The sequence below is a fragment of the Dioscorea cayenensis genome, chromosome 11 (assembly GCF_009730915.1).
Source record: "Dioscorea cayenensis subsp. rotundata cultivar TDr96_F1 chromosome 11, TDr96_F1_v2_PseudoChromosome.rev07_lg8_w22 25.fasta, whole genome shotgun sequence".
NCBI lineage: Eukaryota > Viridiplantae > Streptophyta > Magnoliopsida > Dioscoreales > Dioscoreaceae > Dioscorea > Dioscorea cayenensis.
The window spans coordinates 14,167,620-14,184,469 of NC_052481.1; the positions used below are offsets into that span (position 1 = coordinate 14,167,620).

The following is a 16,850-nucleotide window of genomic DNA, read 5'->3' on the forward strand; positions in this document are numbered from 1 at the left end:
AAAACGCGACCACTCCTCAAGACCACCGACACAAACATCAAGGGGTTTTATTCATGGATTGTATCTCTTTACTTTTGACTTCATTGTTGATTGTATTATGCTCCATGGAGAGCTAAACCCTTAGTGGGTACTTGGACTTGCAAACCCTAGGATGATATTGTTTCTTTGACCTTTTATTATGCTTTTCTTAATTGATGTTTTTAATTGAGTTCCGATCTTGAATGCTTGTTAAGTTGATTTTCCCTTAGAGTGACACTAGGGTTGAGAATCCATGTTGGTAATCTTTATGGATGAGTGACACACCATGATGGTTAGACAATGCTAGATTGGAGAGGGTTGAGAGGGTGAGTCAAGAGGTACTGAACCTCCCTCCCTCCCTCCCCCGCGGTGTGATTTATCCTACCTCCATGTTCCAAGAGTTCTTTGTGGTCACAATAGAGTGAAGTGCTAAGAGACGAACTCCACTGGGGCTCAGTTGTGCAAGCAATAGAGTGAAGCATTGAAATAATCCTTAGTATTTGGGGCTTAATTGTGACTAAGGGTCTTCGCCTAGACCAAAGGATTAGATTTATATTAGGGAATAGGGTTTATCACTTGGAATCCCTAGAGCATAAAGCAACCTAGCACAGTGTGAGGTGTTGAGACTGAGAGATTTCTCCACCGGAGCATAGTGTAGGGTTAGTCATGATTGACCTTAAATTTTGTGACCGTGTATTTAAAGATCTCCATGACTTGTTAGACATCAGTTAGGAAGTATAATGATTGATTTTGCACTTCAAGCAATAGTCCTAGGGTGAGCAATGTCCGGATGCCCCATTTATCGTAGATTGCCTCTCCTATCTTTTATTTGCGCCTCCTTCTTCTTTTTTTTATCTTTACTTGCATTGATGTGTTTTCACATCACCATCGACTCATTTTCATTCTAGTTAAATAGCAATCTTTGTGTTTCTAAGCACTATTCCCTGACGATTCGACTACCCTCTCACCGAGGTATTATTATTTCGATAAATCCATACACTTGCGGTTAACACGCAAAGGGTCATGTCATAAACTAATAGTTGCTGATTCTTCAAGTAAAATGTATACACTTAAGTTGTTTAAGGATTATAAGCAAAACTGATTAGATTTGATTCTTTTCTGTAACCTATCATTTGACTGATACTCTATATTGGATAACATATATATGTAATAAAACTCTTGAATGTTTACTGTCTTTTTTTCAAATATATACATTAAGTTTGAGAATGACAATTATTAAGTTTATGCATATTTATACATTAGACTTGGATAGGTATTTGGCTTATTCATTATGATGAAATACCTTAATGGAGTTTGTATTGAAGAGAGATTGCGTCGCTATATATGGAAGATAATACTTGATTTATAATGATGACTTACCTCCATGACTCATGCAATTTATTTCTTAAATAGAAGCATAAAAATTTATGGATTCATGTGTTTGGGTATTTTGTTAGTTATGATTCATGTTTAGTTCAAGTGGGAGAATGTTAGTTTAAATCTAGTTTAGATTTAAATAAATTTCGTTATAATATAAAATATAATCAATTTTAAAATTTAAATAAATTTAATTCTTTGATAGAAAATATTATATATAGATTAGTAACAAGGGACATTATCTAACACTATTTTTTTCTAAATATTCAACCCCATCGACGGCAAAGAGCAAGATAGATTGGAAGAGCACGTTGATTTCTTTTAGCGCAAATCTCAATCTCATCATCGTCTTGTCTAACTGGTTATGTCCGGAGGTAAATGATCTCACTTCCACTATTAATTAATTATTTAATTAATTCGACATATTACATGTCATACTTTTATTATTTCTAACAATATACTAACATATAAATGGTAATAATATATATATATATATATATATAACCACACAACATAAGCATAAACTATAATAAAATTGCTTGTGTACATTGAAAGGAGTAATTACTAATGTACCCCTACAAATATCATATTTATTTAGATACCTTGCGAAACATTTATATATATATATATATAAATAATTCTTATGTGTAAAGAAGCATAGCTTTTGCATATTATATATGATGAGTGCATTTTATATAGGTATTTTATATACCCTATTGTGTGTTTTACTTGTCCTTCTAGCATGTTTTGTTATAAACCAATGCTACTTGAGTTATGTTTGCTAATTGTTGCAGATAATTGGGATTTGGACCAAAAGAAATGAATAGAGACGAATTCTAATGCAAAAACATTGACAGAATATAAGTTTCAGGACAAGTAGGGTCCGAAGCACACCCGTGTTTGGAAGTACAGACAGAAGTACGGGCATGCTAAGCCCCATGCAATTCACTAGAGTCTACACAAAATTGAGAAGTGATAAGTGCTTGTGTGATATGAATGTGAAGCATTCTTTCCTTATGTTGAGCATTACTTTTCTCTGGTTTTTACATTAATATGTGTGTTTTTATGTTACTTTTATGCAGGTAGGGTTGTGAAACCAATTATGAAGGAAAGAAGCCAATGTGGATCACAATGCACCGATTTTGGAGGAAATCTTGCTAAGGTTCAAACGCGAAGATATAAGTCGGGTGCGAGATGCTAGAGTGTGTGCCAACCTCCTCGTATTTGAGTTTGCACAACCATTTGGAGAGGCACAAGGGCAGTCACACTCAAGCATTCTGACTTATGCACATAGAACAAGATCTCCATCAACTTATCCGTCATTGAAGAAGCAAAGCGATCCACGGCATAAACGTGTGCCCGTTTATGTTACCTCGATGAAAAGTGGATTTGGGAGTATTTTTGGCATAGTACTGTAGCAGGTAATGTTGCAAAAATCAATGTAGCAAACAGTGTAGCAGTTACTGTTCACAGCCGGCGGAAAATGACAGTTTCAGAGAATCCACACGGGCGTGTGGAAATTACCCACGCCTGTGTGGAAATTCCGCACGGGCGCGTGGAGCATCCCCGCCCGTGTAGTCGCCCGATTCCAGCCCTATTTAAAGCCGATTCAACCCCGATTTCAGCATTCTTTTCTCCATCTTTTCCCCAACTTGCGAAAGGGCTTCGGCTAGGGTTTCGAGGGGTATTGGCCAAGGTTTTGGAGAGGTTCTACGGCTCCGACATCGTGATTCCATTAGGAAGAAGGTTGGTAGGGGAGCTTCGATCGACGCGTATCCTATACCGGACGAAGGAATCCTTGGACGACGAGTAGAGGACTTTCCACAAGACCATCGACAAGACCATCGAGGGGGTTTCTTTATGGATTCATTGCTTTTACATTCTATTTCTTTGATTGTACTTAGCTCCATGGAGAGCTAAACCCCTAGTGGGTACTTGGGTGATTGTGAACGCTAGGATGTATTCGTTTCTTTGAACTTCTTTATTATGCTTTCAATAAATTGATGTTTATTGTGAGTTCCAACCTTGAATGCTTAATTGTATGAACATTTCCCCTAGAGTGACACTAGGGTTGAGAGTTCCCTGTTGGTAACCTTGTGAGTGAGTGACACACCACGAGCGTTAGACAAAAGCTAGGTTGGAGAGGGTTGAGAGGGTGAGTCGAGAGTGCAGGGAGCGTCCCCTTTCCCCTCCGGCGTGATGATTCTACCTCCGTTCCTCGAGTTCTTTGCGGCCATAATAGAGTGAATGGTCTAAGAGATGAACCTCCACTGGGGGCCTAGTTGCGCGTGCAATGGAGTGAAGCGTTGAGGTGATCTTAGTATCTAGGGCTTAATTGTGGCTAGGGACCTTCCGCTGGACCAAAGGGTTAGGGTCTAAATCTAGGAAGAGATTTATCACTTGGAATCCCTAGAGCTCATTGTAACTCTATGCGAGTGCGAGGTGTTGAGATTGTTCGATTTCTCCTCCGGGACATGTATAAAGTTAGGCATAGTTGACCTTAGATTTGGGACTATGTATGTAAGGATTTCCACGACTCACCATTGCATTGATTAGGAAGCATAATAGAGAGTTCTTGCAGTTGAAGCGATTATCCTAGGTGAAGCATCATCCGAGTATCCCATCTTTATCCATTGCCTTGCCTCCTCCTTACTTTTGCTCTCTTACTTGTTGCTTTTAATTTCTGATAATTGAATCATTACCACACTTATCATTGTTGATATTCCACATAGCTAAGAATCGAATTAAGTGTCTTTACTCCCTACTCCCTGTGGATTCGACCCCGCTCATCCGGGATTATTACTTCGACAAACCCGTGCACTTGCGGGATATAAGCAAGGGGACCTTGTCAAGAAGCACGGTTTCGCTGCCCCTAGCACCTGCTAAGGGAGCATGGTCGGTAAGCATGGATGTGCTTACCCCCATGCATTTTATTGGAAATCTCTTAGAAATATCAACATGGTCACAGTGCTCATCGCAAGAGCGTGCTCTCAAAGCACAGGTAGTAAGCACGGGGTGCTTATCCTCGTGCGTTTTACTAGTGCTTGCATCAGGAAAGGGTTATGTAAGCCTTAAAGTTAGATTTTAAAGGGGATCTTCTTCTTCTTTCAAGAGGTGCGGGTTAGGGCAGCCGCTAGCATCGTTCAGGGTCGAATCTGGATTGAAGATAAGCGTGGAAAAGGAGGATCGTCGATGACAACCATTGTTAAGCCTTCTCCGACATGATTGTGAAGCAAAAAATGAGTTTAATGGACAATCTCTATTTCTCTTATTGCTTTCCTATGATTGATTGTAAAACTATGAGGGGCTAATCGTCTTTCAGTGCCTTCAATTTACGAACCTTGACGTTTGATGTTTTGATTTTAGTGTTTTTTATTATTGAGTTTCCTTGTGGTCTCGCTTGTGTTAATTTTGTTTATTCATCTTTGTGTTGATTGCCTTGATTTTTTTTTGTTATTTACTTGATGTGGGAATTGCCGATAGCCGCGTGACTATTCTAACAGTTGCAAGTTTAACTATTCTAATATTTAGAGATAATTATAATTTTTGTGTATTGAAATTTTGACCCCCAATAATTTTTATCTGTTAAAATTTTGACCGAATATTGCTCATAGTTTTTATTTATTAGAATTAGTGAAAGTAGAAATAAGAGATTAGAAGTGAGAATAAAATAAGTTATAAAAAAATATTATGAAATTATAAGGGCTTTAATGTAAAAATATTTTTTTAATTTAAAAAACTAGTAGGACCCATGGTTTTTAAAAAATTAATATTAAAAAACTAGTGGAACCCACAGCTTTTTAAAAACCCTTAAAATTTAATATTAAAAAATAAAAAATACCTATTTTTTGTAAAAAAAAAATAACAGAAATACCTATTTTAGTAATTAATTAAAAAATAAACAATATTTTAAAAAAACAACCTATAGTAGCAGTGAATATAGAGTTTTGGAGTATTAATGAGAAGATAACTTTTTTAGATGCTTGAAAGCTCCTCCCTGCATTTACTGCCAACCATATATTAGAAGATTAGGCTTGGATTGAGTGAGATGATAGCTGCAATAAAAAACCAGAAGCATGGTTTATATTCATTCATTTGGAATGTCGTACTTTTGTAGAAAAAAACGCATACATCAATATGCTCATTATCTATATATATATATATATATATATATATATATATATATATATTATTAAAATAGTTGTATAATTCCCTATTAGAACATTTCAAAGAAGAATTTTAATTTTTCTAAAAATTTTTTATTAAATAATTAAAAATTAATAATCTATTATATTAAAATTTTTGTTTATTTAAGTGTGATATTAGTAATGGAAAATATTTCATTGCATTTATTTGTTTTGCATTAGATGTTTCATTAGACTTTTCAAAATCATTGATAGCCATCAAAAAAAAATTTACACGAAAAAATTATACCAATAGTTTTTATTATAGGAAGTTCTTTCAACATTAACGTTATGAGTCCCCTGTTTTGATTGATATTGAGAATTAATTCTTTTATAAAATGTGGGTTTATCATTTGTTTATAGTCATGTAATCTAAATAGAAAGCTTTTTTTTTTAATTACTCTTTCAATCTAAATACAAAGTTTTTTTTTTAATTACTCTACCAAATCTAAACATATATGCCAATCTACTAGGTCATATTTAAATGGTGCTATAATTTGAAGTTGTTTTTGTTATTATTGCTCCACCTGGAGTTATTTTGCTCATTTTCTTATAAATATTATATGTATGATGTTATAATTTGGATGGCTTCACTACTTTGTTGTTATTTTGAATTGTTTATTGATATAAAATATTGTCTCAAAACCACCCAAATTATAAAAACCATGATGCAAATCAAGAGGATTAAACTAATATCATAAATAACAAGAGCATAAAAGATCACCAAATGAGTTCACAGCATAGTTCCAACTAGTTCGGAGCCTTGGCTCAGTATGGCCCATAGTCACTTATTATGTGTTGGATTGAGCCATGCCAGGCATAGTCGGACCATGCCTACCACTTGAGTAGATTGATCCATCAGGCCACTTGTTGGCCCATGATTCACAATTTAAATAACACCAATTTTTGAAAGAAAACATCTTTGTTGATATTGAGTTATTAATGTATATAAAATAAAAATACTATTAAATTAAAAATTGTATCTAATTAATGTATTAAATTTCAAAAACTACTGTCAATGATATTAATTCATTGAATCAAATCTATGAGAAATAATTACACATTAAAATAAAATAACAGCAAAATACATATATTATTCAAAATTAAGAGTAGAATTTTGGCTTTTTAGGGTATTTATATGAATACTAAGTAGGAGTAACAATTATCTGTCAAGGCCCGCTGGTTCGGTTTTGTCTGACCCATAATAAAATAGGTCTAAACAAAAGTTTTGCTAATATGGGTTGGGTCTAGACATAGTTTGGTTATCCGGATTTAAATCCATGTCAGATCTCACAAAAAAAATTTAGACAACCGAACTTTTATACTTTTAAATTTTTTATATACACAATGTTAAGCCCAAATGCCCAAGCTCAGATCTTTTTTCCAAGGTTGTCAAACCCTGACCAGCCCGGCCGGTTCAACCGGAAAAACCGGGAACTGACCATGTGGCCGGCTCGGGTATACCCCATTGAACCGGGTATTAAAAAATCCGGTGTTAACCCGGTGACCCGGGCGGTTCTACCGGGAACCGGTTGACCCGGTCGGGTCAATCGGGTCACAATGTTTAATTTTTTTATAATATTTAATAATTTATTATTATTTTCTCATTAGTCAGTAAATAGAATTACTATATATATATATATCATAAACATACCAACAAAAATTAACATTTAAAAATAAAATCTACTAATGTGTTATGTAAATACTTTCTAAAAATTAAATTTATTAAGAAAATAAAACAATCAATGAGTGTAATTTTATTATAAAAATATTAAATTAAAGTATTCTAATTAAATAAAAAATATAAGAAAATTTAAAACAAAATAAAAACTCAATTGAGATATAAGAATTAGTGAATTAAATTTCTTATCTATTTTAACAAAATCAACCAATAAACAAACAAATAAATAAATAACACCGAGAGAAATTCGATAATTATATATTGATATATTAAATTTGTAAATATTTAAAAAATGTAAAAATAAATGACATAATTAGAAAACTCTACTGTATATAAGGTCATTTATCAATTTAAATATCAAATTTGAATAGGTTTTTATATTATAATTATGGGTTTAATATTATATTTGCTCATTATTAATTATTATAATATTTTTTATATTTTATTATTGACCCCGGTTCAACCAAAGTTCGACCCGGTCGAATCTATTGACCCCTGACCCCTGGGCTTAGCCGGGTCATTGCTCGGGCCGGCTCTGACAACCTTGCTTTTTTCATTTCTAATTAAATATTGATATAATTATATAACATATAGTGACCAATGAGAATACATTGAATGATTGATTTGTGATTAAAAAATTCTAAGTTAGCATCATTTGGTGCATAAGTGGGACATGTGCGCCATTTCTTTCCTGACCATTGGCATTGGATTAATAGATTCAATTGCAATTAGAGTATTTGAAATCTGAAAGGCTAAATGGCTCCATCTCATTCTCGCTGTTGCTCAGGAATTCCTATCTCTGGCGACAATTACAACTCCGGTGTTTCTAGGTATATTTCTGTCACGCCCCGAACCCGGCTCGCCGGACCCGGTGCGCAGACAAACGGCCGCAGATCCACAGGGCGTGAACCAAGTAGACCTGCAAGGCCTCAGGACCTGGTTTAGGATAAACAAAACTATAACAAACCAACTGGGTTACATAATTTCAAACTCTACAAAGTACATAGTACCGGGATATAGAAGTTCAAAATATAAAATACGGGAATACATGGATAAACAATAATATGAACTTAAAATTTACAACAGGACAAGACAACATCTACAGCCAATCATTCAAGATCCACGCCAGTCTATCACTCTTAATCTGAAAAGGATTTAAAATGAATCCATGAGCTCACTAGCCCAGTAAGTAATCCAGAAATTATTTTAAAACAACAGGGTTTATGAATTTGGAATTCAAATATTAAGAATAATTCAAAGTTTAAACATAGTTTAAACAAATACAAAATAAATACTTCAACAGAGGTATAGTTCTTAAATAATACCACTATTTAAGAATACTTTATTCAAGAGAATACCATATTCAAAGCTGCAAATCAGAAATATAGAAAATTTTCTAGATATGAGCATAAGCCTCCAAACCATAGTTAGACTAAATCAGAAATTACAAAAGTGACTTTTCAAGTTTACCGGATTTTCAGAACAACACAAGTCTCCGAAACAATAATTTAACACAATACAGAGTATAATATTCTAATAAAAGAATATTTCCAAGTAAGTCGTTCACCAAAATTTTGAAAACCAGGAATGCGAATCTGAAATTTGTACAAAAATCAATAGCAGCAAATAGTATTATCAGAACCAAAGGATAAAGCATAGATAACAAAATCCAGAGTATGTCTCCAAATTCACTGTAAGTGCCAAAGGTCATTTGTTTATCCTCGGTGACAGACCCGAGCCCAAAATAACAGAAATCATTTATTTACCCTCGGTGACCCGAGACTGAATACCAGGTGACCGTTGATTATTTCACCGAACGGACACGGTGCGAAACTGCAGTCTCATTTCTCAAAATTACTTGTTGACAAGGTCAGGGTTTAACCCCCCACTGACAGGGTTGCATATCGCTCATTTGGAGACCAAAACATTCAGATACATAATATTTACAAAGTACAAGTTTAGAAATTTCTAAAATTCCTCAAGTTCATATATATTCAAAAATGCTAATAAATATCAAAATCTCACTTTAAAGGAAATAAATCGATAACCATAAATGAAATATAAAAATTTAAGTACATAAAGTATTTAAAATTATTCAAAATACCAGCTACTTCAAAACTAAATTAAATGATTAAATAAATAAATAAATAATGGGATTAACTAAGTCAATCCAAATGATAGCAGAATCATTAACCCATGCCTACAAACAAACGAATTTTATAAATGTTGAAGTAATCATTTGACTGTAATCGCACACTTAGTATAAATAATAAATTAACAACCAAGTTAAATTGAATTAGCAATCCTTTAGACCATCTCCAACCTTACACCCAAATCCCAAATTTGGGGTGGGATTTGGGTGTAGAGTACTCCAACCCACACCCAAATCCCACCCCAAATTTGGGTTTTGCAATAGTGCAACCCCAAATTTGGGGTCCCACATTATTTTTTATTTTTTAATTATATTTTTATATTTTTATTGTTTTTATTATTGTAATGAAATATATAAAATTATTATTTCATTAATATAATTATAAGTATTTATTTATAATATTAATTTGTGTGTAATTAATTAATAATCAATAATAATATTTAATAATTTGTTTATGGTTTCAATGTAAAATATTTAATTAAAATAATTTTCTTGTTGTTAAAATTGTAATCAATTATGTGTTTAGATTTTAAACATTTTCATGCTATATTAAAAAATAACTTCATTGTTTATTGAAATAATTAAGAAATTCAAATTTTAATTTTTAAATAAATTAAATAATAAATTAAACAATATAGTTGTATAATATTCAAATTTTAAGTTATATTTTTAATAAATTATTTATAAATTGTAATTAATGTTTAATTAATTTATTGTTAAAATGATTAATTTCAAATATATTCAGTAAATAATAATAAAATAATATATGAAAAGAATATCATAAAAATATTTTTTTTTTTGGGATAAAATTTGAGATTTGTGGTTGGAGTAAAATTTCCTGTAGTATGACCAAATTTGGGATTTGGGATAGAAATTTGGGATTGTGGGTTGGAGATGGTCTTAATTAGCATTACACCAATGTAGATTTACCAAGTCAACAACTAAACAAAAATAATTAATTAAAGAAAATGCCTCAAAATACATATTCCAATTAAATAATATCATTATTAACAAAAATAATAGATATTCAAAATAAAATAACAAAATACTAGATAATTAATTTACCGAATAAAATAATTTCTCAAATATTGAAAATACGGAGTTATCGGTGGATTACTTACAACACTCAAAATATTCAATTCAAATACCCAGAATTACTGAAATACTAAGTTAGAGTTTCTAAAACATGCCAAACTTTATAATCCAAATATGATCAAATATTCCTTTAAACAAAAAGTTGCAAGCTCCCACTCCTATGAAATTTTAAATATGGAATCAATTAATATTAAAACTTTTGAAATTAAAACTTGTCAAAAATATTAGGTGCAGATTACTTACCTCGAAAATACTATACTCCAAGACACAATGCGAAGACCCAAAGTCACTTCTCAAGTGGTCCTATAACCCAAGGATTGCCAACCATTACAACTCAAGAAAGAATGAACCATTCAAAACAAAAAAATGAACAACATAAACTAGGGTTGTTGGTCATCATCAAGGTAACTACCTAAGATCACACAAGGACTGCAAGGTCACTCTCAAATGCAAAAACACACATCCTAAGGCTGCAGAATTTAGAAGGTGAGTGTGTTTTTCTAAGCATGCACTAGTTGGCCCTTAAGCATGCTTGAAAGAAACTAGAAGACATGCAAAATAACTAATTTACAAGCATAAAGCTTGGATTTCTAATGAGTTCAAAAACATTAACAGGCTGCAGGTTTCCATGCAAAAATATGCAAAGATAAACACTCAAATGGCTGTAGTTTTTGATGTAAATATAAGTATATATGTATACCAACAAAAGGCTATAGTTTTCATGCAAAAATATGCAAAGATAAACACTCAAATGGCTGTAGTTTTCATGCAAAAATATGCAAAGATAAACAATCAAATGGATGTAGTTTTTGATGTAAATATAAGTATATATGTATACCAACAAAAAGGATGTAGTTTTCATGCAAAAATATATGCCTATATATATTCTTTAAAAAGGATAAAACTCTTGAAGAAAACCTAAGAATATAAACAAACAAGTTTTCATCTTGGCATACAAACATGCTATGAATGGAAAGCTAAGCTTTTGATCGAGGTGGAAAAACATTGGTAACTACCTCTAGGTTTGCCGACAAGCTGGCGGCGATGATCTCTTCCCCGGCTTGATCACCGTCGCTACAGTGCTCCGTAATGATTCTCACACTTGAAGCTCTAAGTGGAGAAGTAATGGAAACCAAGGAGATGAAGGAAACAAGGGAGGGAGGGAGGAGGCAAGGAGGTTGACACTTGATTTAATCAGCAAAGCATGGATGTGATGGAAGCCAGAAAACACTCCGGAAATTCCTCCTTCTAACAAACTTTTAACAACAAGATGACAAGGAGAAGAGTGATTATGGGAAAAGCAAACAAATGATTAGCATCCTAAGCAAGGTTAATGCATGGGCGGGGTCCACAATTTCTCTATCTCTTTATACATTTATTTATTTATTTATTTAATTGTCTCTTCCTTTGCCTATCTCTTTTCATTTCTTTCTCTTTCTTTTACTCCCTATCTAAGTTGATTTTCAAAGTTCATTAATTTTTAGTTTAAATTATATGTTTGTTTCACCCTTCATAATCTACATTAATGTTTTATTTTTAAATTATTTTGTTAAATTTGGAACATGTCATCTACTGAAAAAATTGATGCATCTTGTAGTGTAGTTGGAACTTAAGGTAATAGTAAAAGGGAAAGAAAAAATGTATCAAGTGTGTGGAATGATTTTGTTCCTCTTCCTTCAAATCATACTCTATATGGTGATAATTTAAAAAGGGTTGAGTGTCAGCATTGTCAATTGTAATAGTAGCTGTTAGTAGCTATAGAACTAATATAATGAAACATCATATTTTGAAATGTCCTGCAAGAAAAATCATGATGTGGGACAAATTTTTATGCCTTCATCACTTGAAAAGGAAAATATTGAATTTAGGCATCCAAAGTTGAATCAAGAACAACAGTGAGACAATATAGTGATAGCAATTCTTTTGCATGAGTACCCATTTTAGTTTGTATAGTATGAGGGTACTAGAAGTATGATCTCCTATCTTAACCCTGATGTCAAGCATATCACATGCAATACAATTAAGGTTGATGTACTAAAGTTTTATAGGAAAGAAGACATTTTACAATTAATACCTGGGGGAAGGTTAGTCTTACATCTAATTTATAGACATCCATTATGACTGATTTCTATAATTCTCTCACCTCTCATTTTGTTGACAAAGATTGGGTATTACATAAGAGAATTTTAAATTTACATTACATGCCAACATCACACACTGGTTTTGCAATTATTAAAATGATATCTTCTTTGTTGAATGAGTGTAATTTAGAGAAGAAGTTGTTTTCCATAACTTTGGACAATGTTAGTTCCAATGATTTATTTGTTGATTTTGTTAAAAGTCATCTTTGCATAAGAAATGGATTGCTTCTTAATGGTGAGTTTTCTCATGTCCGTTATTGTGCGCATATTTTGAATATCATAATTCAAGAAGAGCTAAAAGAAATTAATAGTGGCAATCTCAAAAGAAGAAATTCCATGATTGTACTCAACAAATGGGCATTAATTGCAAAAAAAGGATTGTGACAAGATGTTAGCACAAGATGGAATTCAACATATCTCATACCAGAGTTGGCTTTACATTATTAAGATACATTTAGTCATCTTTCATTGAGTAACTCTAATTATCTTCATTGTCCTATTTTAGAAGAATGGAATCACATGGAAAACATGGTCAAGTTTTTGAAAGTAACCAATGATGTGACAAATATTTTTTTTGGCACCTTGTATCCCTCTTCAAACTTCTTGTTTTTTCTTAGGATGTGGAGGATCCAATGTATATTGTAAGAGGAAGCAAAGAATCCCATTCTTTTTAGAAGTTTATCATTGTCAAGAATGCAATCAGAGTTTGATAAATATTGTGTAGCTTCTAGTACTATCTTGACTACTATAGTGATTTTGGATCCTTCTTATAAAATGGATATTGTTGCATTTTTTTATGAGACTCTATGGTGATGATTGATGTGCTCTCCGCAAGTTTATGGGTCGCAAGTAAGTAATACAATTGTACCCCGTGAAGGGTAGTGATAAGTGCTTGTGTAATAGTAATACGAATTTTTTTTTATATTTTTTTTTGCTTTGAGCATTACTTTTCTCAGATTTTATAGCTTATCCTTGTGTATATGTGTTTATTTTGTGCATGTAGGGTTGCGGAGACAAGTATGGAAGAAAGAAACCAAAAGTAGATCGTGTAGCAAAATTGTTGTAAAAAATTACTGTAGCAGTTACCGTTCACAGCTTGCAAAAATTGAATTCCTGGAAATTCACATGGGCGTGTGGAAGGCTTGATTCCAGCACTATTTAAGCCGCGATTTCAAACATTTTAAGAAATATTTTTCTCATCTTTCCCTTATCTTTGAAGGCACTCGCGGCTAGGGTTTAGAGAAGCTTTGGCGAGGTTTTTGGAGTGGTTCTACGGTTTCAACACCGCGTTTCTTCGGAAGATAGTTATTGGGGGAGTTTTCGTCGGTATCAATTCGGCGAGATGTGCCTTAGGCTTGATGAGGGAACCTTTGGAGAAGACGAGGCTACTCTACAAGACCATTGATACGGACTATAGAGGGATTTTACTTATGGATTGCATGCTTTTACATTCGATTTCATATTGATTGCATTTTGCTCCATGGAGAGCTAAACCCCTAGTGGGTGCTTGGACCTGTAAACCATAGGATGGCTTTGTTCCATTGACTTTTTATTATGTTTTCTTTAATTAATGTTTTAATTAAGTTCCAATCTTGAATGTTTGTTGAAGTGATTTTCCCTTAGAGTGACACTAGGTTTGAGAGTTCATCTTGGTAATCCTTGTGGATGAGTGATACACCATGAGGGTTAGACAAAGCTAGATTGGAGAGGGTTGAGAGGGTGAGTCGAGAGTTAGCAGAACGTCCTCTTTCCCTTCCGGTGTGATTTATCCTACCTCCGTGTTCCAAGAGTTCTTTGCGATCACAATAGATACCAAGAGAGGAACTCCGCTAGGGCTTAGTTGCAGATAGGGGTGGCAATAATCTGTCCGGACCCGCCGGCCCGGTTTTGTCCGACCCGGAATAAAAAAGGTTTGGACATAAGGTTTGCAAATGCGGGCCGGGTCCGGACATGGCTTGGTTGTCCGGATTTAAATCCGGGCCGGGTCCAGACATAGAAATTCGGACAACCGGACCCTTTTAACCCCTAAAACTTTAAAAGCCCACAACCTTAGGCCCATTTGTTTTAAGCCCATTCTTCTAAAAACTTTAAACATATATTGTTTTTTCTATTAAGATTTAGATTTTTCTATAATTTGAGTTGTGTTTTGGATTATTGATGTTTTTTTATTTCATTTAATGTGAATTAAATTATTTTTGTATAATTTAATATTTGAGCGAACTTAAAAATAGCTTATAGAATTCGAACAAATTTGGACATCCGGACAACCCGATTTTAAAATAAACCGGGTTTGGACATGCCAAGTTTGTCCAGATTTAAAACTGGGCCGGGTCCGGACACAAGTTTTTCTATTTATATTAGTAGTTGTCCAGACCCGGTTTTGTCCGGACCCGAATTTTTGCCACCCCTAGTTGCAGAAGCAACAGAGTGAAGCGTTGAAGTAATCCTTAGTGCTGGGGCTTAATTGTGACTAAGGGTTTTTCCCCTTAACCAAAGGGTTAGATCTATATTAGGGAATAAGGTTTATCACTTGGAGTCTCTAGAGCTTCTTGCAATCCCACATAGTGTGAGTTGTCGAGAGTACTCCTTTCCACCGGGGCATAGTGTAGGGTAAGTCACGGTTAACCTTGGGTTTGGGACCGTGTTATAGGATTTCCACGATTCATTAAACATCAGTTAGGAGATATAATGATTAGTCATGCACTTGAAACAATAGTCCTAGGGAGAACAATATCCGGGTGCCCCACTTTCTATCGATTGCCTCTCCTATTATTCTCTTGTGTCTCTTTCTTATTTTTTTTACTTCTGTTTGTATTGATATTGTTCACACCACTCTTGAATCATCTTCATCATAGTTGCATAGTAATTCTTGTGTTTCTGATCACTATTCCCTGTGGATACGACTACCCACTCACCAGTGTACTTTATTACTTCTACAACCCGTGCACTTGCAGTACACACATGCAAGGGGTGTGTCAGGTAGGGTTATCGAACCACAGTGACTGGACTTAAAATACTCACTCTTCTTTCGATGTCTAGCTGAGCAAGAATTGGGTTGGTTTTAAGAATAAAAACAAACAAACAATGTAAAGAATAGGTGGAGATGAAAGAGGGATTATGAATAAAGTTTTCAAAAACAAGAGAGCAATGCCCCGGGATGATTTCTATGAGCTATAACATGCTGACTTGCTTCTAAAGCTTACCAGGTACATTCTAAAGTTCAAGTGTGTGTTCATAAACAATGTTGCATCTATGGTTCTCAAGTACACCAAGTTTTGCTAAGATAACTGCGCATATCAAACACATCAAGTTTTGCTAAGATAACTGCGCATATCAAACACATCAAGTTTTGCAATCACATGAGTAGTCACAACTATGGTAATCCATATACCAAGTTTTATCAAAGCAACTATGGAAATCCAACACATAAGTTATACAACAAAAGATTAAACACATGAATATGAAAGAACTCCGTAGACATTAAAAGCAAGTGGTCAAAGCATATAAAGCATCATAGTTCACGTCCCGGGGCACCGTGGATGGTTAGCCCCTCATGGATAGGTACAACAAGAAAAATAAAGAGAAAGAGCTGAAGGAAGAAGACATGACTCCCTCCTTCTCAAGATGATCTTCCTAGTCGAGCTCCGATATGCTAACCCCACTTCTCTTGTGCCTCCAACTCGTCCTTGATCCCCTTAGAAGGTGTGGTAAAGTTTGATTTCCTTTCTCCTCAAAGTCCTCTTGGTATAGAGAACAATCCCCAAACAAAGATGAGAGTGAAACCTTAGAATTTGTATTAAAAAGAGGTGATTTTGGGCTCGACACGGGCTAAGCACGGTTGTGCTTAGACTGTGTTTTCTTGGTTAGGGTATTGAGCGAATCGGCTAAGTGCTCGTCTGGATTTTCTAGTGGGAGGGAGCATAGTCGTGCTCTGCCCGTGCTTCACTTGAGGGCGAATATGCTAGGAGCAAGCAAAGCGTGCTTCTCCTGTTGAGCAAAAAATACCTCAAGCCTAAAATAATCAGGGGGAGGAGCACGCTCGTGCTCCGACCATGTATAGCCTGAATGCATCCCCCTGCTTGAATTTTCACTGGGTGATCCTTTAGGCAGAGATAATCAGTGGGATAGAGCATGATCATGCTCTGCTCTTGTTTAGCTTGAGCACTTAGTAAAAATCTTCATTCTCCGTTCGTTTCATCCTT

General features: G+C 34.2%; 1 long non-coding RNA gene across 1 annotated transcript; it reads right to left on the reverse strand.

The window, feature by feature from the left end:
- Positions 1-8,135: 8,135 nt before the first annotated feature.
- LOC120271463 lies at positions 8,136-11,712 on the reverse strand. The gene is made up of 3 exons (XR_005540042.1): positions 11,524-11,712; positions 10,751-10,810; positions 8,136-8,404 (listed from the first exon to the last, which is right to left on the reverse strand). It is a non-coding gene; the product is annotated as an uncharacterized LOC120271463 (long non-coding RNA).
- Positions 11,713-16,850: the final 5,138 nt, after the last annotated feature.